Source organism: Grammomys surdaster, unplaced genomic scaffold (genome assembly GCF_004785775.1).
Source record: "Grammomys surdaster isolate TR1022 unplaced genomic scaffold, NIH_TR_1.0 228, whole genome shotgun sequence".
Lineage (NCBI taxonomy): Eukaryota > Metazoa > Chordata > Mammalia > Rodentia > Muridae > Grammomys > Grammomys surdaster.
Genome location: NW_021604673.1, coordinates 833,008 through 850,736, shown reverse-complemented (window position 1 = coordinate 850,736; position 17,729 = coordinate 833,008). Strand labels below are relative to the sequence as shown.

General features: G+C 45.1%; 1 protein-coding gene across 2 annotated transcripts in view; it reads right to left on the bottom strand.

Annotated features, from left to right (window-relative positions):
- LOC114626116 (F-box-like/WD repeat-containing protein TBL1X) overlaps positions 1-12,065 on the bottom strand; it is a 166,338-nt gene extending 154,273 nt beyond the window's left edge. For both annotated transcript variants that reach the window (XM_028773461.1, XM_028773464.1), the window contains exon 1: positions 11,887-12,065. The gene's annotated coding sequence lies outside the window, so the exon portion shown is untranslated. The remainder of the gene's footprint in view (positions 1-11,886) is intronic.
- Between the last annotated feature and the right edge of the window lie 5,664 nt (positions 12,066-17,729).

Below are 17,729 nucleotides of genomic sequence, written 5' to 3'. Positions count from 1 at the left end.
ACTCAGTTGGAGTGCTGACCTTGTAAGCATGAAGCCCTGGGTTCCATCCCCAGCATCTGCATATAAAAAGTGTAGGGGCCATGCCTAGGATCTGTTAGCACTCTGGAGCTTGATGCATTAAAACTGCAAGTTTGAGGCCAGCCTGAGCTACACAGAGATATTCCACCTCAAAAAAAGATTAAATAAATAAAAACAAAAAGAAAAAGAGAGGAAGAGAGGAAGGAAGGGGGAGGGAGTGAGGGAAGGGGAGAGAAAAAGAAAAACAAACAAACAAACAAACAAACAAACTGAGGTGGGATGCCAATTAAATTAGCCCATCAATCACTCCCCTTGGTAAGGAGGGGAGGGGAGACCAGTATTAAGTCCAATATTGCAACTCTGAAAGTTTAATTAAAACTTAAAGGGCTCTAAAATTTGAGGAAACCAAACAAAACAAAACACTTATCCAGAGCTTAATGATGACAGGGTTAGGGAGTCAACTGACCACTGGACATGAACTACAATGAGAACATTCTACAAGCTTCTAATAGTGAGATTTGCATAGGTCATTTAAGATGGTGACTTTTGTGGCATGTCATGGTAAAGAACAGTCACTTAAAAGACAAACTTTAGAATTCTATGTCAAGGTTGGAGGGAATGGGAGAGTATCACTCAGTGGGAGAGAGAGCATGCATAAGGCTCTGGCTTCCATCTGCAGTGCTGCAAAAGAAAAATAAATAAATGAAAATGAGGTCTATGACAAAGGAAACATCCCTGAAGCTGCTATCACCAGCAACCAAAACTAAAGCAAACAGTGAGGGCAAGGCAAAACAAAACAAAAAGAACTGCTGCCCACTCCACATCCAGGACCATCTTATTTCAACTCTAGGAGATACACAAAGCCAAACTCTAGCTGCTACCCAGGCCCCCTAGTGTGCTTGGGGAAATTCCACTCCCATGAACATCTGGGACACCAGAAACCCACCCACAGAAATACATTTGTTGTCCAAATATAGAGCACTGAATGGAAAAGTAAATAGAACAGGAAATCTGAGAGCAAGCTGTGAACTGGAAAAAAGCAAAGGAATCACAGAAAAATCAAGATTACAGTAATGGCCTCCTGCTCCTCACTTACTATGACATGAAGAAAGTAAGACCCCAAAATGACAAATTCAACAGGGCAGGGCTTGGTGATACACACCTGCAAATATAGCTTCTTAGGACAATGAGACAGAGGATCAAAAGCTTGAGGATATATGGGGTGGCTGACTATAGTTTAGTTATAAGAGTGTTTGCCTCATATGTACAAAGCCTTAAATTTGCTCTCCAGCACCATATAAGCTTAGCATGGTGCTGAACACCTATAATCCCAGTATTTGGGAGGTAGAAGGAACAGATATTTAGTCATCTTCTCCAATAGTGTCTGAAATGGAGGTAGGAAATAGTTCAGTGGTAGAGCCCTTGCCTAGCTTGAACAGGGCCCTAGATTCCATCATCTTAGTACCGTAAAAAGAGCTGGCATGCCTTTGTTTTTGGTACTTGAAGAACTCCACACCCACAACACACACACACACAAACACACACACACACACAAAAGAAAAAACTTCAAAGTCTCTTGTTTCGACAAATTTTCCTGAAAACACATCTTGTATATTCAAAACAGGTATGTATTCAGAAGGCAGCTAACTGAGATATTCTGAATATAGTTCAGGGTTATAATGGTTGCCTAGTGTGTAGAAGGCCCTGGGTTCAATAGCAAAAGGAAAAAAGAAAGGAAGAAGAGAGAGGGAGGAGGAAGAAAAAAATCTGGAAAAGGAAAGCGAATAGGAGAAGGCAGCTAAGGCTAGGAGGCCCTGTACTGACACAGAAATGTTAATCTTACTCTATATTTGGTTTGAGCACACTAATGTAATTAACTTGGGCTATATAATTTTGCTAACTTCAGATCTTTATAATTATCAAGCTTCACATTTGAACAAAAAATGATTTTTATTTCCATGGAAAATCCACGACAGCTCATTTAATAACCTCATCTTCTAAGGAGAAGCCACTTCATTCCTTGATTGAATTCTGTTAACAGTCCTTGCTCGGTGTAACCAGACCAAGCACTTCGTTCTGTATTCTCTTTGCCAGGTTCCTGGACTCAAGAGCATTCATGGTCCAGTGGCTTTTCCCTTGCCTTGACCAGTCCCCTCAAACTCTTGGGAATAGTGCAGAAACACTTGCACATAATAAGCATATTGTTTCAACACACAGAAAATACAAACCAGTACAGTTCAGAAGATACAGCCCATTCAGGACAATCCTTGGAGACAGATTTCTGAAATTTTACAATCATGCAATTGGCTGTCGAACCATCAAATGGATAATGACTGCTGTCACTCAACAAAGACATGAGGATGCTGGCTCAGAGCTAAAGCAGTGTCACAGGATCCTGTTGACCTGCTTCCAACATTAAACCAAGACCTGCTTGCAGCAGGCAAGGCCTCAAGCAGAAGTTGGGCAGTGCTGGTAGACAAGGTAGAATGAGAATCTCTAGGTCAATGAGAATCTCTACCTGCTTTAACTTTCACTATAGAGGGGAGAGGGAGGGAGGGAGGGGGAGGGAGGAGAGAGGGAGGAAGGGAGAGATAGTCTGTGTGTGTCTGTGTTTAACTATAATTCACATCCTTTCCTACTGATGTTAACTATACAGTACCTATTTTAATCATGAGAAAAACAACAGACTGAGTCTGAGACAGAAATAAGTGTCTGTTCCTCCCAACTCCAGCATTTAGTCAACATAAAATATTGATCCTTAACAAATCTGAAGGGGAAAAGTGGTCATACCAAAAAATTAATGCATGGCTTTCGAATTAAAATCTTGACACCTAGGCCTGAGGAAATAGTGTGGTTTATAATGCACAGATTGCACAGACATGGAGATGAGTTCCTTTCCCAGAACCCACATAAAAGCCAGCTGTAGTAGTTTGTAATCCCAGTGCTGGGTACACTGTCCAGTCAGCAAATGAGCAAGCTCCAGGTTCAGTAAGGCAACTGACTCAAAACATTAGGTGAGGAAGATACCCGATGTTGACCTCTGGCCTCCACACAGATGTGTAAACATGTAACACACAAGCCTGTGCACACATATATACAAACATGTATACACTGCTGGACACACAGGCTCAAGTGATCCCACACGCTTGACAGGCCACTTGTGGCGGTTTGAATGAGACTGGCTCCCACAGGCTCAGGTATTTGAATACTTGGTCCCCAACAGTTGAACTGTTTGGGAAGGATTAGGAGGTTTGGCGTTTTTGGAGAGAGAGAGAGAGAGAGAGAGAGAGAGAGAGAGAGAGAGAGAGAGACACAGAGAGAGAGAGAGAGAGAGAGAGAGAGAGAGAGAGAGAGAGAGACAGAGATATTATATATGAATCACTAATATATGAATCACTAGGTCTTTCTGGCTTTGAGGTTTCAAAAGCCCACACCATTTTCAGTTAGCTTGCTCTGCTCATGGCTGCTGTCTCCACCCATAAGCTTTTAGCTCCTGCTTCAGCGCCAGGCCTCTCGGCTTGCTACCCTGCTCCTCATTATTGTGATATTGTGGTCATGGACTTTAATCCTCTGAAACTGTTAAACCCCCAAATCAAATGCTGTCTTTTGTAAGTTGCCTTGGGCATTATGTTTTGTCATGAGAACAGAAAACTAAGACCTAAGTTGCCAAACTGCCAAGACAAGGGGTCTTCTACAAAACACAGCAGCTGCCATGAAAACACAGAAAGCAAAATTATTGCCCAAAGTAAAATGAAGATGAGCAATACAAGTAAGAATTTGGTTTTTTTTTTAAAGCCTGACATAACAGTGCACACCCAGCATCCCAGCACCAGGGCAGCTGAGGCAGGGGGATCAGGAGGAATTCAAACTCAACATCAGTTACACAGTAAATGTAAGACAAACCTGGGCAGCAAGAGATGCTGTCTCAACAACCCCCTGCCAAAAAAAAACACAACAAACAAACAAAAGGAACAAAACAACAAAACAATAATTCACCTTTTTCCAAACAACAAACACAAAATGAGTTCTCTATTTCCTCCTGGCTTACTTTCACATGACTGATCTACGGGGAAGACTTTAGGAGCGTTGCATGCCCAAGTGCCCTGTGTTTGAAGATAACAGACAAACAGTCTGGCCTCCACCTGAACACTGTAGATATTAGATGATATTTAATACCTATCAGCAGTTCTGTACAGAAAAATTACTGCTCTCTTTAAGATTTATTTATTGTACTATTTTATGTGTATTAACATTTTGGCTGTATGTATGTATGTACACCATGTGCCTGCCTGATACACAGAGGTCAGAAGAGGATGACAGATTCCCCTGGGAGTGGAATTACAGACTACAGTATATGGGAGGATTTGAAGAAAGAAAAGGCAGGGTAGAAATGTTGTAATTATAATCTCAAAAAAAATTAAATAACAATAACCTGAAGCAGAGGCCAAGAAGGGGTGCTACTTACTGGCTTGCTCCCCATTGCTTGCAGAGCTTGTTATCTTATACTAAAACTCTGGACCACCTGCCCAGAGGTGGCACCTCCCACTTCCACGGACTTACCCACAGGCCAATCTGATGAAGACATTTTCTCAGTTGAGGTTCTCTCTTCTTAAATGACCTTGGCTTGTAACAAGTTAAACAAAAAAATGACCAGCACATTCCCCAAACCTCTGGCTCATTTCACTATGCCACCAGTTATATAGATGCAGACACAATCACACAAATGTTTGAGACACTCCTTGCCTATCTATACTCTTTCAGGTTTCTTAGCGTACCTGTGTGGCACTGAAATTTCAGGATGACCAGTGTTTCCACTGGTTCCTTCCTGAGTCTGCATAAACATGAGACAGGGCTATCTGGGAGTTCTCCTAATCAACACCACAAATAAGAAGGTGACTTGAAGCCAAATCTAGTGATCTGTAACATCTTTAAAAACCACAGCAAGAAACAGAAAGTTTTGTATATTCCTGGGCTCTGAGTGCTTGGAAGGCAGGGTTTCTCTGCCCCTCTACCCTCTTCCCCTATACCCACAGGCCTGAATTTCAATCATTATTCAAGTACCATCTCTCCCCCTTTCCCTTTTCCTGTGAGCACCTGAGACTTATTGTACCTGGCAGCAGCTATGGTCATTTATTTCCTATCGTACCCTGCCCCAAAACACTGATGTGCCAGCTGTGTACAACACGTTTGTAATCCCAGCACTCCAGAGGGTGAGGGAAGAGGACTAAAGAGCCAATTGGAGGCAGGACTAGAGAAAAGGCTCAGTGCTTAAGACCACCTATTGATCTTGCAAAGAATCTGAAATTCAGCTCTCTTCCAAATGGATGGTAAGTGTGAGGCCCCATGCCTATCTCCATCAGGATACTTGGATAGCCCTGAGGTTACTGACTCTCTTTTATCAGTGAAAGAGAATCTCTCAGAGGGAGGTCAAACTCAAAATAAGCCATTGAGGGAGACTTGACTCAAAATAGCTTTTATAATGGATCTATAGTTCAAGGCACTTCCTGTGGGCATAAAGGTATCTTAAGTAAATTCTGGGGTTCCCCCTTTTGAGCCCCAGCTTCCTGACTAAGATTTCCCACCTCTGTGACCTACAGTGATCACTCAGCACTGAACATCACAGTTTCTCAGCTGACTGAGCCAAGACACTTGCTCCCTACCTCAGGTTTCCTGACACCTCAGATTCACCCTTTTTCCCCTTTAAAAAACTCACAGGTATACTACATTCAATAAACTGTTAATCTTTCACTACTAAATACGTTTTAAAACCATCTCCAATGAGGAAGCAAGATTAAAATCATTTTGTAAACATTTATCCTTTCCTAATGTTTGAAAGATAAACTTTTTTCTTTTTTCCATGACTATTTTTAGTATGAAGGAAGGAACTGGCCTTTGGAGACAGAGACTCGGCAAGATTTTCCCCTCAGGTCTCGCCCTCTGTCTCCCTTCCCTCTTTCCCAGCGCAGTGTATATCTGGAATCCCAGCAGCGGTGAGAGGTCCAAGTTCCGTGAGAGCTCCTGTCTCCTAAAATGGAAGGATGATTGAGGAAGACAGCTAACATCAACCTCTGGCACACATGTGTGTGCGCAACACAAACGTATACATCTGCATGCCCAAATGCACACACATGAACACATGCATACACCAAATACAAAATATAAATTAATTAATTAAAACAAGTATGGGACTTTTCATCCCAGCATTTAGGAGACAAGGCAGGCAAGCCTGGTCTACAGAGCCAGCCAGTGACTATGTAGTGAGATTCTGGTTCAAAGAACAGAACAGAAAGAAGGAGGAGGAGGGAAAAGGGAGGCAGAGAGAGCGAATGAGAGAATCCAAACAATAATAAGATTAAAATCAAAAGATAAAAATAGTACATGAGGACAGATGCAAAGAGATGTCTCCAGAAAACACAAGTTGGGTTTCTCCCATCCCTTGTCCTCTCTTAAAATGACATCTCTAACACATCCACATAACTATGCAAAGAATATATCAAATAACTAATAAAAATACCTTGAGTCAAGAGCTAATGTTCAGGAAACACTAACAGCTATGGTGTGTGTGTGTGTGTGTGTGTGTGTGTGTGTGTGTTTGTTTTAAAACACAGGGTTTCATTGTGTAGCCCTGGCTGTCCTAGAACTCACTCTGTAGACCAGGCTGGCCTCGAACTCAGAAATCCGCCTGCCTCTGCCTCCCAAATGCTGGGATTAAAGGGGAGTGCCACCACTGCCCGAGGACATTGTTTTTATTTTTTAAAGGAACTGACTGCTGTGACCAGCACCTTGTGGAAGGACTTCTGTGGATCTTTTAATTTGGTATTTAACTTAGTATTTAGGATTTAAACTTCAAGAAAGGAATGGAAAGAAGTCAAGGTAGCCAGAGTTTACAAGAGATACAAGACACAGACCAGGTGAGGTGGCCCAGGCCCATCCATCATCTCAGATATTCAAAAGGATCACCTACTCAAGGCTAGCTTAGGTACCTGGTGAAGTCTTTTCTCAGAATAAAATGGAGTTTGAGAGTGTAGCTCCATGATTTTACCTACATCTCATATGCATGAGACTCAATACTCACTATCCTCACTATCGCACACAAATACAGAAAAATCTGGGGGCCTGAGAGGTAGTTGGGCCAGCAAAGTCCCTGCAACACAAGCACAAGGACCTGAGTTTAATTCTCAGAACCCACAAAAAAAAAAAAAAAAAAAGCTGTACAAGCTGGCCAGGTGGTGGTGGCAGCACACACTTTTAATCCCAGCAGGGGCAGAAGCATGTGGATGCCCGAGTTCCAGGCCAGCCTGGTCTACAAAACTAGTCCTGGGTCCACCTGAATTATATGGTGAAACCCTGTCTCAAAAAGAAAGGGGTAGGGCTGGAGAGATGGCTCAGCGGTTAAGAGCACTGACTGCTCTTCCAGAGGTCCTGAGTTCAAATCCCAGCAACCACATGGTGGCTCACAACCATCCGTAATGAGATTGGATGCCCTCTTCTGGTGTGTCTGAAGACAGCTACAGTGTACTCATAAATAAAATAAATAAAATCTTAAATCTTAAAAAAAAAAAAAAAAGAAAGGGGTGGGGAGCCTGGAAGATGGCTCAGTGGGTAAAGTGCTTGTCACACAAGTATGAGGATTCATCCTCAGTATCCATGTAAAAATATAGGGATAGTGGTTGGTATATGCCTATAATCCTAGAGCTGTGAGTTAGAGACAAGATCCCTGACACTGGTCAAGTGGTAATTTATATTAACTCCAGTGTGTACAAATTGGTGAGCTCCAGGTTCAATAAGACCCACTGTTCAAAATATAAGTGAAATTTAGTGTCAACTTCTGGCCTCCACATGCCCACACATCTGCGCACACACACGTGCAGAGGTACACACACAAAAACTGAAATCAATATGGACACCTGAGGAATGACATGAGGGATTGTTCAACATGAACATGCACATATATGCTCACACACACAAACACACACAATTGTTTAAATCAACCCGCCTGTGAATTATTTCAAAATCAAAAAGCACCCTACAAAAACTACACTCAAATTCTTGCTTTGTTTATGAAAACTTCACCATGTACCAAAACAGCCCTGGGTGACCAGACCTTTGCACATTTAATTCTGTTCAGTAAGACACGTTACTGGTTGAATCTCATGTGCTATTGAATCCATAAAATGGACTCCAACAGAGCAGAATTGTTTTCAGCCAATTCTAAGGACATACACAGTGGCAAAGCTACAGGAAAAAACAATCCCCGTCTGAAACACAGAGGGCCTTCCAGGATGATAAGACAGAAACAACTAATACTGATTGACAGATCCCTATCAACATTTAATGGAAATCTGAGGGGCAGGAGAGGGGAATGGAACTTATACATTCCCAAGTGGGAAAACCCACACTAGATAGACAAGAAAGCATAGGAAGACCAAGTTTAAGATTAGCTGGGCCTTGGGACTCACATGCCTGTCCTCCCCCTATGTATGAATGCATTACTTGTCCTCTGTTAAGAATCAGTTTCCTTGGCTGGAAAATGGACACGGTGATTGTAATCCATATCGGAAAGGCCTATAAAGTACTCATCATAGAGTGGGTAATGTGGTGTATCCAGTAAGGGGTTTGGTGCCTAATTTGACACCCAAAACCCACAAGATGAAAAAAAGAGAACTTGTCCTGACTTCTACGTGTGCAAGCACATACACACAAATAAATAAATGAAATGTAATAAAAAATTAAATTTTTATTTGCATATAAAATGTGAAGTTTTTGTTTTGTTTCTTTCTTCCTAGAATTAATGGGGTTTGAACCAAAGGCCTCATGCACACTAACTAAGACAACCTCTCTGCAACTAACTCTGCCTAAGCTGTGCCTGCTACTAACATTTTCCTCTAGCTCCTCAATACTGAGATGACATCCATAGCTAGGGATTGAACACAGGACCTCTTTTGCTAGGCCCTGATTGCTAGGTAAGCACCCTAGCAACTGAGCTACATCCCTAGCCCCTCCTTTTGATTTTTGCAAATGGATAAGATGATGCAACTGGACGACTAGGTGGGCTTTTTCACAGTTCAGGCTAAATGTGGCTAGAGCATCCTCTTCTCTCCAATCACTACTTGGAACAGACACAGCAACTTGGCTGCTCTAAACAACCACTTTCTCAGTTATGGTTCCCAATAAACACTATCCCAAGAACCTAGCAAGGTAGAATCACCATTTAACCACAACAATAGAAATGTAGAGTCTCTGATATGTAAAACTGGTGTGCAAGGAAATGGCTCCATCAGAACAGTGAAGACCTGAATTTAATCCCTAGGAACCCATGTAAAAATATGGGTGCTACAGTCTGTGTCTATAATTCCAACAATGAGGAGGATCCTTGGGGCTTGTCAGTCTAGCCAAATTTCTGAGCTTCACGTTGCAAGAGAAAGAAACCCTGTCTGAAAAAATAACATGGATGGATAATTACCAACTAAGGAAGATACTCCATATCAATCTCTGACATCCACCTCCTTCTTACATATACACATACAACCAGAAACACAAGTACACAAACACATCTACATATACATGAGAACATTAAAAAATAGGCTTCAGGATCATTTACAATTCCACAGTCCTATACTACACTACTGGTACCTATACTGTTTACTAAAGCAAACTTAAGATGTAGAAATTAGTATCTAAAACTTGAAGGTGTTTATAGTTCTCTGAACTGATCCAATTGTCTTGTTTATTTTTCTATTGCTTTGAAGAGATCATGCCAACTTACAGAAGGAAGAACTCACTGGTACTTTATAGTTTCAGAGAGTTAGAGCCCATGACCATCCATCATGACAGGGAGCATGGCAGCAGGTAGGCATGGCACGGGAACAAGACAGCTTACATCTGATTCACAAGCACAGGCAGACAGTGAGCTAACTGGGAATGGTATAGGCCTTTGAAACCTCAAAGCGATACACATACCTTAAAAGGCCACACTTCTAAACCTTCTCAAAAACATTTCCACCAGCTGAGGACCTAGCATTCAATTATGAGCCTATGGAGACCATTCTCATTCAAACCACAATAATCCTGCATCAAAGAAAATTATCAACACACCAAGGATCCTGGTAGCCCACCATACTAGACAGCCATCAGCCTCCTCTTACAATTTCCCCCAAAGGCCTTGCTTTGGTGTGACTCCCTGGGCCTAGAAAAACAGCAAAACCCAACAGCAAAACCGAGGTAAACTTCAAATTGAGTATCTGCCCAATACCATAAAAAAGGGGGGGGGGTTAAAATATCTTCCTCTTTCTTAATGCCTAAGTGGACTTCTCTGACCCAAGTAAGGACGTATCCTAGGGTAGGAGAGCCTTACACCCCAAATCACCCATGCCTGTCCTACAGGTGTGTGTGTGTGTGTGTGTGTGTGTGTGTTTGTGTGATTAAAGGCTTGAAAAGCTTTAGGGGGCCATTTTAATAAGTGGATCAAGTGAACTTCAACTTTCATCGGTGTACTAATTACCCAGGTGGGTAGCGCCATGAAAATCTGCAGAACACTTGGACACGAAATCCCTTTAAAAATAAAAGTGCCGTCTACACTCAACACTATTTTCACACCTTTCTGTGTGTCTTCTAGAAATGACTAATGGTAAATTTCATAGACCCATCAAGACCTATTTGCTACCCTAAACGAAGACCGGGGGACAAAGCACTCACCCCTCTCCCTCCTGAATTCCTGTGTCCTCTTTTAAGTTAAACCAGGGATTGGCTCAGAACAAAACACAAGTCAGGTCAAGGCGCACACACCAAAGCAGAACAGAAACAAACACTTGCACTAGCAGTGAGGCTTAGGTTTTGGTTAGGGGGAAGGGAGCTGTTTTAGGGTTTGCTCCACAACACTTGGTCAGAAAGAAACAAGCTGATCCTAACTGCGGAATTTACGGTGCGGAGGCCTCTGAGAACGCCAGGAGGTGGAAAAAAAAAGAAAAAAAGAAAGAAAGAAAAGAAAGGAAAAAAAAGCCCCAAGCTCCTGACTGCGCACTGGTCACGCACGTGAAGCCCAGGCCTCATCCAGCACCAGCGGGCCTCTAGCCTCCTCCTAAAGTTGTCACAAAACCCCAAGATCACCGAGGTTCAAAGGCGCACCCCTCCCACATAAACTCCTGCTCCCTGAACCCGTCTCTACGTAAGGGAAATTCCTAAGATGGGGATGTGGGTAAGTGCAAATCTAGAGAACCCCTCCCCAGCCCCAAAGCAACAGGTTTACACCCTCCCCAGGCCGTGCTGGGCGGTCCCTCTCCCTTACCTAGCTAGAGGAGCCGCCCTCCATCGTTGTCACCCCCCCACAACCCTGGTCCCCGAGACCAGGCCTGGGAGTACGTACGGGGAGGGGGCTCCCGGACTTCCCTGACAGTTTGAGCCTCAGAAACTGAGCACGGACGGGCCAGCCACTCTCCCCCGCGCGCCGCCGCGCGTCCACCGGGTTCCGGGAGCCCCGGCCCGCGCCTCGAGGATGAATGAGGCTCCCCTCCCCCACGAGGGGATCCCGCGCGGCCCCCAAGTCCCAGGGCGACCCGAGTCAGCCCAGCCAACCCCCTCTGGAGCCTCAGACAAAGAGATGCTGGGACTGAACTGCAAGAGCTTCCCTAAACTTGCCTTTCCCTCTCCCCAAAACAAAGGCGCACCCAGGCCTTTCCCGCCCCCCGCGCGCGCGGCCACTTCGGGGAGCGGCCGCCCCGGAGGTATTGTTCAGCGTACAGGGAGCGCGCCCAACCTGGGTGAGGGGGTACAAGGCAACTTGCCCCTCCAGAAGCTTCAGGGCCCGCGGTCGGGGTCACCGCCGCGCCCCTCGGCCCGAGAAGTTTGCGCCCCTGCCCGGCGTGTACTCACCTCGCCGCGAGCCGTGCAACTTGTGGCCGCGCACTCAGCGTACTGGCGGGTCCACCGTCACCAACCCCGGGCCGCGCAGAGGCCGACGAGGGCCAAGCGCCCCGGAGCAGCCGCGCGCTGCCCCTGGCCCGCCACCTAGTCCACGAGAAGAGCGGGCGCTGGAAAGTTTCGGTGGCGAATGGCGGCCGGAGGGCGCTGCAGCGGCGGCGGGGCGGGGGCGCTGGCGGCTTGTCGCTCCCGAGCGTCGAGACTGGGGGGGCTGGGCTGGGAGCGGCGGCGGCGGGAGAGGGCGGGACGGCGGGAGGGACCGACACGGCCAGTGACCTCCGCTGGGAGCGGACGCGAGCGCGCCTAGCCTGGCTGGGAGACGTGCCAAGGGGGTCGACAGCGCGCCGCCCTCCCCAGACACCTGGAAGAGGCTCTCTACAGCCCTGCCCTCCCCCACCGCGTGCCCGCCGGCCCCTCCCCCAGCTCCTGGGGGGGGCCACGTCCCCACGCGGCAGCCCCTCCCCCACTAAGGGCTAGGACGCCAGGCCCGCCCTTCCCCGGACCAAGTCCAGACCCAGCCCCCCGCGGGCAGGGAAAAGACTTACATCTCTGCACAGTTCTTCACCCTAAAGCCTCCCCACCCCCACCTCACCCCGCCCCAAGCCCAAGGTGGAGGAGGGAAGCCTAAGCGTTGCCCTCTGGGCCCCAACCCGGCCCCTGGCTCCTTTTCTACAGGCTCCGAGAGGAATGAGGGAGAACAGGGCCCCTCCACGGATACCCAATCCCAAAACCCCGCACTCCAAGGTGGCTCGGGCGGGGGGAGGGGTTGGGAACAAGGGCCACCCTGAAGATTGGGGGAGGGACTGGTAACTCAAGCCACCGAAAGTGTTACCATCCCCCACCTCAAAAGATGAAGCCGCCCAGCTGGCCTAGAAGGTTCTCCTGCAACCCATCTCCGAGCGCATCTTCTTCAAAATTAACGACGTAAAGCACTCCCCAGTTGCCTTTACGCCCACCGCAAAAAATGAGGACTAGGGCGCAGCCATGACCTTTGCAAAACCTCTCTCAGCCAACAGTCAGAAATGCATTGGGAGACGCTTCGGTACCAGACTAAGGCACAAATAAGCCGGGGAGGGCTATGTTAGGGTACTGGGGCCCTCAAATCTGCCAATCCCCACCCCCAGGCCTGAAACCGCAGGCGCTGGCAAAGTGTTTTCTGTTGCCATGACTGGTAAGGCCCAGCCCTGGCGCTTCTTCCTCCCTTCCACGTTGGTGACGATTTCCCCCCAACTCCCGCCTTTAATTCAATTAAATAAATATCCGGCCCTCCTCCTCAGCACCTTTGGTGTCTGCCTTGCTGAGTATTTTTAAAATCAATTTGCCCCTCCCTTAGGCTTCTAATGAGCTCGGTGCTAAGAGCCCAGTAACACTCGGCAATTTAAACCCTAACCTCACTTGCTCCTTCCTTGAACACTAGGCGTTTGTTGCTCTGGTAGTTGGGGGTGGAGGGGAGAACCCGGGGCGAGTTTTTAAGGGGCCGGTTCTCCATCAAAAAGGCGGACCTCAAAATTATCTTGCAAAATATTGCTATGAAACGTCAAATATGTCAAACGACTGTTGGTACACCGTTATTAGAGCGCATCAATAAAAAATACACACTTACACAGTCTCCATAATTGTGAATCAGCAGAACACTGGCTTATTAGCTATCAGCTGCCATTCAAGCCCCCACCCCACCCCCAAAGGACTTGGTAGGGCTCCCTTGAGCCTGCCCTTCTTAGCTATTGGGCTTCTGAGCTTGTGCAGACTGATGTTGAGGTATTACGAAGGGTGCAATCGAAAACCCGAGCCCGCTCGTGATGCAACCCTGGCCCAGTTTACACGTGCTTCCCTTCCCCCACTGCATGCTGGTGGTAGCGCTGCGTTTTTTCCGCCTGTAGGGTCACATTGTGGTTGATTGATTCTCCTTTCGCCTTGCTCAGTCATTCAGATTTGGAAAGTAAATAACAAGTTGACATCATTACAGCTTCAGGCTTTACCCGGTCGCCAGCTCTCAGCTACCGCAGACCCTCGAGTAGCTGCGCAGCAAACTCTACCCACCTAGCTTGTTCTGCTCAGCTTGCCCAAATTAGTGCTTGGAAATTCCAAACTGAAGTTAGTTAAAAGCTTCCCTGCATGTTTCTGTTACTTGGTAAGTGATGCTCATCTTTAAAGTATGGGAAAGTAATGGGGAAAAAAAAACCTTATCTGCCATTAAGGGAGCATAGTGACTAGGTTTTATTATAGGGTTCCTCTGACTAATAAAGTGGGACTTTAGATTTTCTCCCTTGCCAGCGTGATATATTACAGCAATAATCCCAATTCTTGCTTTTGGACAGTCAAGGACTAGGGATTTGGAGAGATAGCTCATCGATTAAGAGCGATTACTGCTCTTACAGAGGACTGATTTCACTTTCTAGCACCTACAAGCCAGACCATCCCCACTTGTAACTACGGTTCCAAGAGATACTATGCCCTCTTCTGCCCTCCTAGGGCTCCTACATGCATGTGGGGCACATAAATTCTCAAAAGTACACATACCCCTAAGAAAAATAAATAAATAACCCTTCTTTTGCTTTGTTTTGGAAAGAAAGAACGTTGATAGAGGGCTATGGGGAAAGTCCCAACATTTGGAAGGCTGAGGCAGGATGAGACTGGGATACTTAGCAAGCCCCTATCCAAAAAATTAAGTCAATGGTTTATAATAAAGAGTCATAGGAACCACCAAAACACTGTAAGACGTAAATACACAAAAGCAGTACCCTTTTGAAATAATATTACCAACATTTTTCTGAAATGCTACTACATGAATGGAAACTTAGATTATTCATCTGCTTTGGCTCTTTGCTGTAGGTGCTGAGGTGGAAGAAAGCATGGAAAAAAAGGAGAATAACGAGGAATACGGTGCACTGTGTGTATCTGTCTGTCTCTATCTCTCTTTGTGTGTGTGTGTGTGTGTGTGTGTGTGTGTGTGTTTTCTATCTTGGTGATCACTTTTTGCAGAAAGAAATCGACTTCCTGAATCGCCTTCACTTCATTTGCGTGTTTCTTTGTGCAGCACTGAGACTATTCTTTTCTCAACAGTGGTGTCTTGAGAATACCAAAAGCATGAAAGGAAAAAGTGAGTTGGATTTCATTAAAATTATGGAAGTCTGTAAAACATACTGTTGACAATGAAAGACAAGCCAGAAGCAGAGAAAACAGTTGTAAAATCCAGGCCTGAAAAAGGATTGTTATTGATATATATACAGACGCCTCTCTCTTTTTTTTAAGGTTTGTTTAGTTTTTAAAGTATGTGGCCATGTGTCTCTGCACATGAATGGGAATGCCAGTAGAGGCCAGAAGAGGGTGTTGGATCCCTGGAGCTGAAGTTATAGGCAGTTGTGAGCTGTCCCTATGAGGGCTAGAATAAAACCTCTACAATAACAATCCTTGATCTCAACAGCTGAGCCATCTTTTCAGCCCCCAAAGAAGTCTTAAACTTGTTCTGGTAAGAAATAACCACATTAGCAATAGATAGGAAATAAAAATGAGGCTGGGAGATGACTCATCCAGTAAAGGCTTGAACAGAAAGAACTGATTCCTGAAAACTCTCATCTGTTGTCCACACTCATCACAGATAAATATATGCAGATAAAAATATATATTTTTTTAAGTGGAGCTCTCTGGCCTAGTGTGGTAGCACATACCTTTAATTGCAACACTTCAGAGGCAGAGACAGAGGCAAACAGATTACTGTTTGAGGTTAACCTGTCTACCTAGTGAGTTCCAGGACAGCCAAGAATGAGACCCTATCTAAAAAAATAAGTAAATGGATAAATAAAATGTGCTTTTTTACCACTATATCTTGTGATATAAGTACTATACAACAAAAAATAAATAGAAAGAAGTACCAAAAATACAGCTATCAAGGTAAACATTATAATGTCCTTTTCTGCTGAGCTCCATGCAGGCTAAGCAAGTGCTCTACCACTGAGCTATAGACCCTGGCCCCAAGTATATTACAATATTTGTGTATGGATGCATGTGCATGTTTGTGTTTAAGTGTGTGTGTGTGTTATCTCTAAATAAAACAAGGAAATAAAATCATAGTAGAAAGGGAGCGACAAGTGTCCTTGGAAACCGAGTTCCCTCTGTTTGGTGATGGCACTAGATTCTGGGAGAACAGAAAAAGTCAGTGCCTGAGGTACAGCCATGAAAGCAAAGAAAGTCAACATTATAGTACAAACTGCTGAGCAAAGGAATAACTGAGGCACTAAGTATGTGGTGACACACGCCTGCAACCTTAGCACATGGCCCATGGGGGCAGGATAATCAACACTTGCAGGAAACCTTGGGCTAGGGAGCTAGAACCTATCTCAAGGAGAAAAAGAAAGGAGGAAGAAAGAGCAGTAGCTAAAAGGAATGTCCTTGTTTTGGGACATTTATTACATTGTATTTGTGCACACATCTACACCATGGGGGACATCTTTCATGTGTGAAAGTTAGAGGACACATTTTGAGAGTCGGTTCACTACTTCCATCCTGTGGGGATGAAGGATTAAATTAAGGTGATCAAGCTTAAAGGTAAGTACCTTTTACCAGCTAAGCCATCTCACCAGAGTTATTTTGTATACTTTTATTTCAAGAAACAATCTCAAGAAATTGCCCAGGCAGGCTCTGGACTTATAATGCATCTGTCTCAGACTTCCACATAATCTGAAATTGCAGAGCTCTGCCACTAGGCCAAGTGGTGCCCATGACTCTAATGGCTGGTAGCAATGGCAGCAGTGGCTTATTATTATTATTCCTCTTCATCTTCCTCCTGCTCTTCCACATCTAAAATATTTTTTAAATTTTACTTTATTTTTATGTGTATGAGTGCTTTACTTGCCTGTATGACTGTGTACCACATGCATATAAAGCCTGTGGAGACTAGAAGAGAGTATCAGATTCTCTAAAAGTAGAGGAACAGAAGGTTGTGAGTCATCTGTGGGTTCTGGGAATCAAACCCAGGTCCTCTGGAAGAGCAGACAAGTAACCCCCGAACCATCTCTCCAGCAGACATCAATGTTGCTGCCTTATCTTCTTCCTCTGAGAATGTTTTACAGAGCCCAGGCTGTCCCCAGAAGTCATCCTCTGGAAGGATGACTTTGAACTAATTCCTACCCTCCATGAACCACTCTGCCCTGTTTATGTGCTTCTGCGAATCAATCCCAGTGTTTCATGCATGCTAGATGAGCAATTTACCACAGCCATGTCCTCTCCTGACTTCCCTAATTCTTGATGAGAATGTACATGCTTCTGCCCTCTCTTTGTTTCATTTTCTGCAGTTAGCACTGAACAAGCTCTAAGGGGAATGGGCACAGGACAGAGGATGGTCTCATTATAAATAGTTCCTGCACAAAACAAAGCAAACCACCTGCTCCTATGTCAAGCATAATAGTACACTGACATAAAAAAAAGTCCTTTAAGAGGTGCTTTAGCGACTCTGTGATTCTTGACAGATCAATAACCTCATATTAGTTTTGCATATGTATGTCATGGACTGTGCTGGCTAGTTTTATGTCAACTTGAGATAAACTAAAGGTATCTGAAAAGAGGGACCCTCAATTAAGAAAATGCTTTCAGCACTGGGTGGTGGTGCACTTCTTTGATCCCAGCTCTCAGAAGGCAGAGACAGCTGGTTCTCTGTGACTTCGAGGCCAGCATGGTCTACAGGGAGAGTTTCAGAACAGCCAGGGATACACGGAGAAACCCTGTCTCAGAAAGACAGAAAGGAATAAGGAAGGAAGGAAGGAAGGAAGGAAGGAAGGAAGGAAGGAAGGAAGGAAGGA